At 50.7% G+C, this 13,451-nt stretch overlaps 1 protein-coding gene across 4 annotated transcripts in view; it reads right to left on the bottom strand.

Moving 5' to 3' along the window:
• Positions 1-8,184, bottom strand: part of nedd1 (NEDD1 gamma-tubulin ring complex targeting factor) — a 58,147-nt gene extending 49,963 nt beyond the window's left edge. For 2 of the 4 annotated variants that reach the window (XM_086009910.1, XM_086009909.1), the window contains exon 1: positions 7,000-7,273. The gene's annotated coding sequence lies outside the window, so the exon portion shown is untranslated. Of the gene's footprint in view, positions 1-6,999; positions 7,274-8,103 lie in introns of those variants that run through there. The other 2 variants (XM_086009906.1, XM_086009905.1) reach the window with 2 other exon arrangements.
• Between the last annotated feature and the right edge of the window lie 5,267 nt (positions 8,185-13,451).

Genomic DNA, 13,451 nt, shown 5'->3' with positions numbered 1-13,451 from the left:
GGTCACACCTCAGATTGACAAGAGCCAATAGAATTCTAGGTTTTATCACAAGAGGTGTAGAACATAAGCCAAGAGGTAATGATGGGCCATTATTAAACCTAAATAAGACTTCAGTTAGGAAATGGGGTGCAGTATTGGGCTGCACAGCATAGGAAGGATATTGAGGCTTTAGAGAGGGTGCAGCACAGGCTCACTGAGATACTGCCTGGTATGAGGAAATACAAATATTTAAAATATTGGGGCATTTTTCATCAGAACAGAGATAACGGGGCGAGATGTTAGGATGGGATAGAGTAGAGAAGCAGACTTTCCAGTAATTGAGGGGTCATAGATACAAGCTTAAATGCAAGAGATTTAGAACCGAGGGCAGGAGAAACTTCCTAACAGAGTTGTGAGTCTGTGGAATTCACTTCCAGGGTTAGTGGCCGAGGCAGAAACTATGTCAACATTCAAGATTAGATTGGAGAGGTGGGTGAAAAAAGGGGAAATAAAGGAAATAGGGATGAAGGATATGGGAACAGGGTGGGTTAATGTGATTAAGACAATTTGCTTGTGCCAAGGGTAAATGCTGCCATGAACCAGTTGGGCTGAATGGCCTGTTTCGCATTGTGCATGCCACATATTTCTATAGATGCCGTAAAAGCAAATTTTATTCAATGTAAAGTGATAGTATTTCACATGTTTATGCCTTTTGAAGGTGGGTTCGGCCATTATGCACTGTAAACACCTCGGTTATGAAATCACAGTCTCAGCAAGCCTCGTTTCAAAACAAACGACCCGAACAACATTCGCTGTGACGGGGATGCATTATCGCTTCTCGTCCTCTCTGCAGTCTTCCAACACAATTGACCACACCAACCTCCTCCAATGTCTCTCCTGTATTGCCCTGCTCAGTGACACTGCCCTTGCTCGATTTGCTCTTACCTAACCAATCACAGCCTGAACATCTCTACCTTGCACCATTACCTTAGGAGTCCCTCAAGTATCCATCCTCGAGCACCCGCCTTCTTTTCCTCATCTACTTCTGCCTACAGCTGGACAAATCAATAAAAGTAGCGATACGGGTTAATAAGACCATAAAAAACGCACTGGGATTCATTTCTAGAGGGATAGAATTCAAAACCAGAGAAGTTATGTTAAACTTGTTTAGAACCTTGGGTAGACCACACTTACAGTACTGTGGGCTGTCCCAATCTCCATACAAGAAACTCTCTGGTATCCGGCACCGACGGGACCGGGATGGTGCCGGTTGATTAAAAATTCTGGATGACGGAGAGGGTTATCTACCGAGGCTATTTTTAACAAAAAGTTAGACTCCTGTTATTGAGGTGTTCGGACTTCCGACAGCGCCAAGAAGCCGAGTAGTGGCAGTTTGGAGAACTACCCCCACTGACTAACTCGGCCACCGCGGGAGACTCAGACTCGGCAACATTTCCGGTTATTGAGGTGTTTTCGGAGTGAGAATTTTGCTGGTTAATAGAGAATTCCGGATATTTAGGTGCCGTTTAAACGAGAGTTTCCTGTATATTACAGAAAAGTATATCATCTTCTTAGGCAGTCCCTCGGAACCGAGGATGACTTGCTTCCACATTAAAAATGAGTTCTCAGGTGACTGATGAGTCCAATGCGGGACCTCCAGTCTCTGTCACAGGTGGGGCAGACGGTGGTTGAAGGGGCGGGTGGGTGGGTGGGGTGCTTGTGTTGACGTGCGCTCCTTCCGCTTGCTCCCGGCGAAGAGACTCGAGGTGTTCAGCGCCTTCCCGGATGCTTCTCCTCCACTTTGTGCGGTCTTGGGGCCAGGGATTCCCATGTGTCGGTGGGGATGTTACACTTTTTCCAAGGAGGCTTTGAGGGTGTCCTTGAAGCGTTTCCTCTGCCCACCTGGGGCTCTCTTGCCCCAGGTGGATATAGAGGCACAGTAGAAGGCAGGAAAAATATTTACTAGAATACCAGAACTGAGAGGTTATATCCATCAGGAAAGATTGAACAGGCTGGGGTCCTTTTCTCCAGAAAAGAGAAGGCTGAGGTGTGACCTGATAGAGGTCTTTAAGATAATTTTTTTTTATTCGTTCATGGGAATTGGGCGTCCCTGGCAAGGCCAGCATTTATTGCCCATTCCTAGTTGCCCTCGAGGTGGTGGTGGTGAGCCACCGCCTTGAACCACTGCAGTCCGTGTGGTGAAGGTGCTCCCACAGTGCTGTTAGGGAGGGAGTTCCAGGATTTTGACCCAGTGACAATGAAGGATCGGCGATATACTTCTAAGTCAGGATGGTGTGAGACTTGGAGGGGAACTTGGGAGGTGGTGGTGTTCACATGCGCCTGCTGCCCTTGTCCTTCCAGGTGGAAGAGGTCGCGGGTTTGGGAGGTACTAATGAAGAAGCCTTGGCGAGTTCCTGCAGTGCATCTTGTAGATGGTACACACTGCAGCCACGGTGCACCGGTGGTGGAGGGAGTGAATGTTTAAGGTGGTGGATGGGGTGCCAATCAAGCGGGCTACATTGTCCTGTATGGTGTTGAGCTTCTTGAGTGTTGTTGGAGCTGCACTCATCCAGGCAAGTGGAGAGTATTCCATCACACTCCTTACTTGTGTCTTGTAGATGGTGGAAAGGCTTTGGGGAGTCAAGAGGTGAGACACTCGCCACAGAATACCCAGCCTCTGACCTGCTCTTGTTGCCACAGTATTTATGTGGCTGGTTCAGTTAAGTTTCTGGTCAATGGTGACCCCCCAGGATGTTGATGGTGAGGGATTTGGCGATGGTAATGCCGTTGAGTGTCATGGGGAGATGGTTAGACTCTTGCTTGTTGGAGATAGTCACTTCTGTGGCGCGAATACTACCTGCCACTTATCAGCCCAAGCCTGAACGTCGTCCAGGTCTTGCTGCATGTGGGCATGGACTGCTTCATTATCTGAGGAGTTGTGAATGGCGCTGAACACTGTGCAGTCATCAGCAAACATCCCCATTTCTGACCTTATGTTGGAGGGAAGGTCATTGATGAAGCTGTTGAAGATGGTTGGGCCTAGGACACTGCCCTGAGGAACTCCTGCAGCGATGTCCTGGGACTGTGATGATTGACCTTCAATCACCACAACCATCTTCCTTTGTGCTAGGTATGACTCCAGCCAGTGGAGTGTTTTCCCCGATTCCCATTGACTTCAGTTTTACTAGGGCTCCTTGATGTCAAATGCTGCCTTGATGTCAAGGGCAGTCACTCTCACCTCACCTCTGGAATTCAGCTCCTTTGTCCATGTTTGGACCAAGGCTGTAATGAGGTCAGGAGCCGAGTGGTCTTGGCAGAACCCAAACTGGGCATCAATGAGCAGGTTAATGGTGAGTAAGTGCCGCTTGATAGCACTGTCGATGACACTTTCCATCACTTTGCTGATGATTGAGAGTAGACTGATGGGGCGGTAATTGGCCGGGTTGGATTTGTCCTGCTTTTTGTGGACCTAACATACCTGGGCAGTTTTCCACATTGTCGGATAGATGCCAGTGATGTAGCTGTACTGGAACAGCTTGGCTAGAGGCGCGGCTAGTTCTGGAGCACAAGTCTTCAGCGCGATAGCCGGGATGTTGTCGGGGCCCATAGCCTTTGCGGTATCCAGTGCGCTCAGCTGTTTCTTGATATCACGTGGAGCGAATCGAATTGGTTGAAGACTGGCTTCTGTGATAGCGGGGACCTCAGGAGTAGGCCGACATGGATCATGAAAGGGTTTGGCAGGGTAGACAGAGAAGGGAACATAAAAACTGACTGTAAAAGCTTCTATAGATATGTGAAGAGAAAAAGATTGGTGAAGTCAAGCGTAGGTCCCTTGCAGTCAGAATCAGGGGAATTTATAATGGGGAACAAAGAAATGGCAGACCAATTAAATACATACGTTGGTTCTGTCTTCACAAAGGACACAAATAACCTCCCAGAGATGTCGGGGAACATAGGATCTAATGAGAGGGAGGAACCGAATGCAGTCAGTATTTGTAGGGAAATGGTGTTAGGGAAATTGATGGGATTGAAAGCCGATAAATCCCCAGGGCTTGATAATCTACATCCTCGGGTACTTAAGGAAGTGGCCATAGAAATAGTAGATGCATTGCTGGTCATCTTCCAACATTCGATAGACTCTGGAACAGTTCACATGGATTGGAGGGTAGCTAATGTAACCCCACTATTTTAAAAAGGTGGTAGAGAGAAAACGGGGAATTATAGACCGGTAAGCCTGACATCGGTAGTGGGGAAAATGCTAGAGTCCATTATAAAAGATGTAATAACAGAGCACTTGGAAAACAGTGACAGGATCGGACAAAGTCAACATAGATTTACAAAAGGTAAATCGTGCTTGACTAATCTACTGGAATCTTTTAAGGATGTAAGTGGTAGAATAGATAAGGGAGGACCAGTGGATGTGGTGTATTTGGACTTTCAGAAGGCTTTCGATAAGGTCCCACATAAGAGATTAGCGTGTAAAGTTAAAGCACATGGGATTGGGGGCAAGGTACTGACTTGGATAGAGAACTGGTTGGCAGACAGGAAGCAAAGAGTTGGAATAAATGGGTCTTTTTCCGAGTGGCAGGCAGTGACTAGTGGGGTACCGCGGGGATCGGTGCCAGGACCCCAGTTATTCACAAATATATTAATGGTCTAGACGAGGGAACTAGATGCAATATCTCCAAGTTTGCAGACGACGCAAAGCTGGGTGGGTGTGTGTGCTGTGAGGAGCATGTAGAGAAACTCCTGTATGATTTGGACAGGTTGGGTGATTGGGCAGATGCATGGCAGATGCAGTATAATGTGGATAAATGCGAGGTTATCCACTTTGGTGGCAAAAACAGTAAGATAGATTATCTGAGTGGCAATAGATTGGGAAAAGGGGAAGTGCAAAGAGACCTGGGTGTCCTTGTGCACCAGTCGCTGAAGGTAAGCATGCAGGTGCAGCAGGCGGTTAAGAAGGCAAATGGTATGTTGGCCTTCATAGCGAGAGGATTAGAGTACAGGAGCAAGGATGTCTTGCTGCAGTTGTACAGGGCCTTGGTGAGACCACACCTTGAGTATTGTGTGCAGTTTTGTTCACCTCATCTGAGGAAGGATGTTCTTACCATGGAGGGAGCGCAGCGAAGATTCACCAAGCTAATACCTGGGATGGCAGGAATGACGTATGAGGAGAGATTGGGTCGATTAGGCTTATATTCGCTAGAGGTTAGAAGAATGAGAGGGGATCTCATTGAAACTTATAAAAATTTTAACAAGACTGGACAGACTAGATGCAGGAAGGATGTTCCCGATGGCAGGGAGTCCAGAACCAGGGGTCACAGTCTAAAGATAAGGGGGTAAGCCATTTAGGACTGAGATGAGGAGGAATTGCTTCACCCAGAGAGTGGTGAACCTGTGGAATTCTCTACCACACAAGTCGGTTGAGACCAATTCATTAAATATATTCAAGAAGGAGTTAGATATATTTCTTAAGGCTAAAGGGATCAAGGGATATGGGGAGAAAGCAGGGACAGGGTATGAATTTGGATGATCAGCCATGATCTCATTAAATGGCGGAACAGGCTCGAGGGGCCAAATGGCCTACTCCTGCTCCTATCTTCTGTGTTTCCACTTGTGGAGGGAGACCAAAACTAGGGGCCATAAATAGAAGATAGTCACTAATAAATCCAATAGGGAATTCAGGAGAAATCTGCCATTGTCTTCAGCCTTCACAACAAACTCCATACCCTCATCACTAACTCCATCCCCCCCTACCCAGCCATTGTTTCAGGCTGAATAAGTATGAACCCCAAGTTGAGCTTGAGGTATCCTCACCATTACAAAAATCGCCTACTTGCACCTAACATTGCCCAACACCAGCGCTAGCTCAACCACTTTGCTGTTTGCCATCACTTTCAGACCCAATTACTCTAATGCTCTCCTGACCAATATTCCATCCTTCACAAACTTGAACTGATTCAAATCTCTGCTACCCAAATCCTATGTTGCACCAAGTCACACTCACCCAGCACACCCATACACCATTGCCAACTGCACTTTCAATCACCATATTCATTCTCCGCACCCTCCCCACCCAAAACACAACCCTCCGTTTCTCCATCTCCCTCATCTTCTTTAAGGCCCTCCATAAAACTCACTTCTTTGACCCTGGTCATCCTAACCTCTCCTTTGGTTCATTGCCTGTTCTCGTCACACCTTTGAGGCGACTTGGACTATATGTACGTATGTAAGTTGTTGCTGGAAAAAACTAAAAGGACACATGGCATGTCAACAGTGAGATGGCTTGACCAAGTGGTAAAATTTTAGTTGAGGACCTGTGGGAGACCAGTTGGCAAGGCATCAAGGTGTTTGTAACCAGCCTGGTTATAACTTCATTGATTTTACATTTTGTCTTGACAACATTGCAACTTTCTACAGGTACGTAAACTTTCAGGAAGAGTTACACCTGCCTCCACATCTTGGATTAACACAGAATGCTTTGTGATTAGAAGCTGAAACTGTCAGTCATTGTAACCCGCTCAGTGGGTAGCACCCGCCATCCGGGTCAGAAGGTTGTGGGTTCAAGTCCCACTCCAGAAACTTGATCACATAATCCGGGCTGACACTTCAGTGCAGTGTTGAGGGAGTGCGGCACTGTCGGAGGTGCCGTCTTTCACATATGTCAAACCGAGGCCCCGTCTGCCCGCTCAGGTGGACGTTAAAGATCCCACAATCACAAAGAGCAGGGGAGTTCGCCCCGGTGTCCTGGACAATATTTATCACTCAACCAACATCACTAAAAACAGATAATCTGGTCATTATCATATTGCTGTTTGTGGGAGCTTGCTGTGCGTGAATTGGCTGCAGTGTGTCCTACATTACAACAGTGACTACACTTCAAACAATACTTCATCGGCTGTAAAGCGCTTTGGGACGCCCGGTGGTCGGGAAAGGCGCTATATAAATGCAAGTCTTTGTCAGATACCAGCTGTTTGATGGAGATATCTTTCTGCGCCCAGCCACCCGCGCTCTTACCTGCAGGTGTGCGGGCGCCGGCCCTCTGTCTCCAGGGTGCAGGTCAGTGTGAAGCCGGTCAGGACACAGGCCCGAACACAGCCGGGGTCCCGGCACCAGCGGCCTCAGCACGGACGCCCGCCCCGGCGATAAAGCTCGAGCTCTCAGCCGCTGATCCGCGGCCTATCCCGGGCCTGTTGCGCCCCAGATCCCTCACAGGCGGCCGCTGCACCGAAACGGTCGCCGCGTTCGGCCAGTTAGCGACCTCTCCCCGCGCTTCCCGCCCACCCTCAGACCACGCCTCCTCCCTCAAACCCCGCCCCCCGGGGCAAACCACGCCCCATCCCGCGCTCCAACCACGCCCCTCCCTCAAACTGTCCGCGCGCGCCTTTCAGTAAACCCCGCTCCTCCCCTCGCGCGCCTTTCAGTAAACCCCGCCCCTCGCGCGCCTCAGTAAACCCCGCCCCGCCCCTCGCGCGCCTCAGTAAACCCCGCCCCGCCCCTCGCGCGCCTCAGTAAACCCCGCCCCGCCCCTCGCGCGCCTTTCAGTAAACCCCGCCCCTCCCCTCGCGCGCCTTTCAGTAAACCCCACCCCTCCCCTCGCGCGCCTTTCAGTAAACCCCGCCCCTCCCCTCGCGCGCCTTTCAGTAAACCCCGCCCCTCCCCTCGCGCGCCTTTCAGTAAACCCCGCCCCTCCCCTCGCGCGCCTTTCAGTAAACCCCGCCCCTCCCCTCGCGCGCCTTTCAGTAAACCCCGCCCCTTTCCTCGCGTGCCTTTCAGTAAACCCCGCCCCCTCCAGACAACCCCGCCCCTCCCCTCGCGCGCCTTTCAGTAAACCCCGCCCCTCCCCTCGCGTGCCTTTCAGTAAACCCCGCCCCCTCCAGACAACCCCGCCTCTCCCCGCGCGCGCCTTCCAGCAAACCCCGCCCCTACCCGCGCGCGCCTTCCAGCAAACCCCGCCCCCTCCCCGCGCGCGCGCCTTCCATCAAACCCCGCCCATGGCGCGCGGCAAACTGTTCTCGCGACGGCAGCGCGAATCATCCAAAGCTGAGCGAGCGAAGTCATCTGGACGAACTTGACACTGCGAGTCAAATTTAATTTAAAAACCGGCGGTAGCGGATTTACTTCTGTGGAACTGAAATCGGGCGGGCCGGAGTTCTTCAGAAAGAAGGACCTGGACATTGGCGGTGTAAGCGCTGACCCTCAAGGCTGAAGTAAAATGGCGGCCGCCTCACTTCCGGCGGTCCCGCGGCGGCCGCCATTTTCAGCAGGTCGGCGCTGGCTGGGGATGTGTCGATGATGCAGGTTGTGAGCTCAGTGAGTGCAGCGCTCACCTGTCGCCCGATTGGCCATTGACGCTGTCTCCGCTCCTCTCCCCGGCCTGTGTGAACCACAACCAGCTGAGCAGTTCACAAGCAGGCGGAGCCTCCAGCAATATTTAAAGGGATCACCAGCAATAACTTACCGTTGACATGCTTTTTCAGTTTAACAGGCTCTGGGCAACTTTCTGCAACTCCAGCGGCATCATTAACTTATTGCAAGGTGCTAAGGTGACGGGGAGTGTCGGTGCAAGTGGGAAACTCCTTCATTGTGATTTAAAGGCTGCCGTTCACTCCACCTGCTCACAGTCATGGGGGCTCTACTGGCAGTCCCCCTCGCACTCGAGTATCTTCGGGAGAGGGAGCAGAGGCAGCGAAGAAGAGGAGAAGATGCGCGCAGAGGGAGGAGGAGGCGGAGAAGGGTCAGGAGGGCTGTCAACAGGAGGCCTTACCTACCTAGGGTCTTCCGAGAGCACTTCTCTTATATCCACTTAAGCGAGGAGCAGTGTATTCGGAGGCTCCGTTTCACCAAGGAGGTGGTCACGGAACTCTGCCACCTCCTGCAACCAGACCTGCAGCCTCAGAGCAGGGCAATGACCGCTCTCCCAGTAGCCCTCAAGGTCACCGTGGCCCTCAATTTCTTCGCCAGTGGATCCTTCCAGTCTGCAGCAGGAAACATAGCTAACATCTCCCAGTTCGCCGTCTATTGCTGCATCCGGGAGGTCACAGAGGCTCTCTACACCAGGAGAAAGGACTACGTTTTCTTATCTCTAAACAGAGAGAAGCAGGATGAGCGTGCATGTGGCTTTGCCAGGATAGCGGGCTTTCCCATGGTGCAGGGCGCCATTGATTGCACACACGTTGCTTTGCGGGCACCGCATAACAATCCTGAGATCTTCAGTAACTACAAAGGCTACCACTCACTTAATGTACAGTTGGTGTGCGACCACGTCCAACGCATCCTGATGGTCAATGCCCGCTATCCTGGCAGCAGTCACGATGCCTTCATCCTGCGCCAGTCCGGTGTGCCAGCAATCTTCCAGCCACCACGTCAAACCCGAGGGTGGCTGCTCGGAGACAAGGGCTATCCACTCTGCACCTGGCTCATGACTCCCCTCCGCAACCCCACCACTCCTGCCCAGCACTCGTATAATGAGAAGCAAGCTGCCACCAGGAACGTCATCAAGCAGGCCATCAGGCTGCTGAAGCAACGGTTCCGCTGCCTTGACCACCGCTCGGGAGGAGCCCTCCAGTACTCGCCGGAACGGGTCTCCCATTTCGTGGTGGTCTGCTGCATGCTTCACAACTTGGCTATCGCAAGGGCCCAGCCCTTGCCAGCAGGGATTGCGGGACCACCTCAAGAGGAGGACGAGGGAGAGGAGGAGGAGGAGGAGGAGGAGGAAGAGGAAGAGGAGCAGGAACAGGAGCAAGAGGAAGAGGAGGAAGATGAGGAAGAAGGGAGGAAGCAGGTAACAAATACCCCTTCTGGACGGGCTGTCCGTGAACGCCTCATCAGACTCCGATTCGAGTGAATGAAACCCCAGATCCCCATTGCTCACCACATCCCCATCATACCGTCCCTCTGTCACGGAACATCACAGTGTCCTCTTGAGCACAAAGCTGAAATCAGAGCCACCACAAAACGAACATTCTGAACAAAATTAATATATTTATAAGTATTCAATTAATATTACAATATGAACTAATCACCCTTGTGCAATCTCTTAGTGCCTGTTGTTCGTGTATCCTTTCCTACTCTAGTGCGCCTATGCAGTGCTACCCCAGTGGCTGCAGCATGGCTGGTGGAAGGCTGCTGAGTTTCTGTGGGGGAGACTGCAGATGGCCTTGCAGGACACCTAGAAGGCCCGGCTGTAGACTGCACCACCTGGGCATGAGTGACAGCAGACTGGGTTGGCTGGCTGACAGGCAGCGGCAAGGGTAATGGTGGAGTAGCAGTGGTGGGAGTTGGAATGCTGTCATCCTGAGAGAGGATAGCAGGTTTCTGCCTCACAGACCCACTGCTATTCCCCCTGGGTGTCGTCTCAACATTCCTAGCAATCTGTTGGAGGACAGATTTTTGGGCCATATCCAATTTCTAGGCCAAAGTCATCCATTTCTAGCGCCTTTCCCGACTTCAGGACGTCCCAAAGTGCTTTACATCCAATGAAGTACTTTTGACGTTAAGTTGCTGTTGTAATGTAGGAAGCGTGGCAGCCAGTTTGCGCACGGCAAGATCCCGCAAATAGCAATGTGATAACAACCAAAAAATCTGTGTTTGTGATGTTGGTTGAAGGATAAATACTGTCCAGGACACCGGGGAGAACCCCCTGCTTTCGAATAGTGCCGTGGATCTTTTACGTCCACCTGGGAGGGCAGATGGAGCCTCGGTTTAGCGTCTCATCCATTTGGTCAGTGCTTCAAGGCTGTTCACTCAATTTTCCTTTTTAACGTTCGGTAAGGAAGGTGCATCATAATCATTAATGTAGAACTATCCTTCATTGGTTGAAACGGGTCCATTAATCATTAGATTGTCTCAGAAAGCTCATTGAGCTTGATGAGCTGAGTGGCCTTTTCATCGGACCGGATCTTATTGGCAATGTAACGGTGTGCTAACGACACACCCCATTATTGATGCGCACTTTGGCCAGCAAGGCCAGGGGATTAAGAGGTACGCCATGAGTTAACGAGTGGCTGGAGAAATGGTGCAGGAAGGAGTGCCTCAGATTCCTGGGGCATTGGGACCAGTTCCTGGGTAGGAGGGACGTGTACAACATGGACGGGTTGCACCTCAACAAAGCTGAGACCAACATCCTCGCAGGGAGGTTAACAAGTGCTGTGGGGTAGGGTTTAAACTAATTTGGCAGGGGGAGGGGCGTGGAACGAGTGTTCACACTACGTGAGTATCTCGCTATTTCTGCGCCGTCTGTGCACCAGCACACGATGAGTTAAAAGTTAAAACCGCTTTCTGCTGAGCATGGATTGTAAATTGTGTACTTTTCTTAGGTGGGTATTTATTTCCAACACCAGATCTCTGATTGGTCACCTTGAAGGCAACACCTGATTTCTGATCGGTCCCTTTGGCGGACAAGACAGTTTATCTGGAATGTGTAATTAGATCCTGCCTGCCTAAGTAATCAATTACTTTGCAAAGTGTAATTCGAGCCATTTTGATTGCCAAGCTCCAGAAAGAACAGAGCTTACATAGAACAGATAGGGCTCACCCTCACGGGTTAAGACCTTCTACCCCCCAAACAAGTTCCTGCCCCCCAAAAAAAAGTTCCTGACCTTCCTCATACCCTCGAGTGTTTGACCTTTACCCTCCCCAACAGGTTCCTGACCTTTTCTGCTCCCCCTCCGAGTTGCTGATCTCCCCCGCCCAAGTTCCTGACCTCCCCCCCCGCCCCCCCCCCAGCCCAAGTTCCTGACGACCTCCCCCCGACCAAGTTCCTCCCCTCCCGGGTTCCTGACCTTCCCCCCCACCCACAAAGATGGGGCATTGTGTGTGGGTCACGGATTTTTAACAGGTTTATTGGGTATGAAGTGAATATTGACAGTGTCATGACTTCCGGATTTTGTCCAGTCCAACGACATCTCTTGCCACACACGCACCGAGCTTTCTGAGAAATCAACCAGGCCTAGGGGGAGGAGAGAGAACGTGGTGCGGGTGTGAAGGGGGTGGGGTTGGAAGAACGTGATCAGTCTTGCCATCTGGATCACATTCTTCCCCCCAGCCCCACTATGCTCTCCATGCACTTTACCCCCCCCCCAAGTTCCTGACCACCTCTCCCCTCCGATCCTCTCTTCCCCCTCCTCTTCCTCGTCTCTCCGATCCCCTCTCTCTAGCCCTCTCTCCCCCTTCTGCTCCCTGCCCCTCCAATCCCCCCTCCCCACTCCGATCCCCACTCACCCTCTCTCTTTCCCCCCCCTCTCTCCCCTCCGAGCCCCTCTCCCCTCCGATCCCTTCTCTCTCGCCCTCTCTCTTTCCCCCTCTCCGATCCCCTCTCTTGCGCCCTCTCTCTTTCCCCCTCTCTCCCCCTCTCCAATCCCCCCATTCTCCCTGCTCCGTTTCCCACCCCCGATCCAGTTCTCCCGTGGAGCTGAGGAAAGAGTGGCCTACTGCAGGCCACAACTATTGGGTACTGCGCATGCATAGCCTTGGTAAACAGCGCGCATGTGCAGAAGGGGATCGTGTGCGCATGCGCAGCTCTGGGTTTCCGCGCGCATGTGCAGAAGGCCACAAAATAGTTTGTGCCGATAATCACAGCGTTTAAAGTGAGGATATGTTCACAGTAAAGTAAATTAGTGGAATATGTAAGAGTCATTCAGCCATTTCTGTAATGGTCTGGAACATGTCAGCCTGGTCACTTGTATTTATGGAAGTGCATGTTTGTTTAGTTCATGCTGTTCTGTTGTAATTTATACGTCTCATTAATGCACTATGATTTATTGGTGGTATGCATGAAATGTAGTGATCAAGGGGTAAAGAATGGTATAAGATTGCAGTGAGTCTGTGTTTTAGCAGCTTGCTCTCATACTGGTTTTGTGATGTATGAAAAGACCTGTGCACTCATACTGGTTGTGGATGTCATGAGGTTTCAATAAAGTTCTGATCATGCATTGCTGTAACGGAGTGTCTGTGTAATCTGATGTTTAAAATAACAAGAGAAAGAACAAGAAAACAGTCCAACATCTTGGTGACTCCGACATGATTTTTTTCAAATTTTGTTAAGTCTGAGTTGGCCCGACGTGATATTTTTGAATTTTGTTAAGTCGAAGTTGGTCGGAAATGATTTTTCCAAATTTCGTTAAAATTAGAGTTGGTTCGTGGAAGTGTTTCCCACACATCAGTTCGAGGGGTGAGCATTCTCTTAGTTATCGTGACTTAAAGGGATTTCCAATTTGCAATAGGAGGATCGGGGAATATTCCGGACAAGGTCCGGTCATTTCTTAATAAATTGATTGAGTCTAAAGGGGGGCCTAAGGGATAGGTCAGGAAACAATGACAGGAGGATGGAAAGAGACACAGCAGTCCTTGGAGAGTGTCCAGTTAATAAAGATTAGGGTCTTAGGGTTAAAAAGTGATTAAAAAGAGAAAGGCGTTAGTGTTACAGTGTCTAATGCTAGGGATTCAGAAGTTAGGAGAAGAGGTTGAGG

This window comes from Somniosus microcephalus, chromosome 17 (genome assembly GCF_052327205.1).
Source record: "Somniosus microcephalus isolate GS21.2 chromosome 17, FLI_Smic_1.0, whole genome shotgun sequence".
NCBI classification, from domain to species: Eukaryota; Metazoa; Chordata; class Chondrichthyes; order Squaliformes; family Somniosidae; genus Somniosus; species Somniosus microcephalus.
The sequence above is the reverse complement of the archived record's forward strand: the minus strand, read 5'-3'. Positions and strand labels throughout refer to the sequence as shown.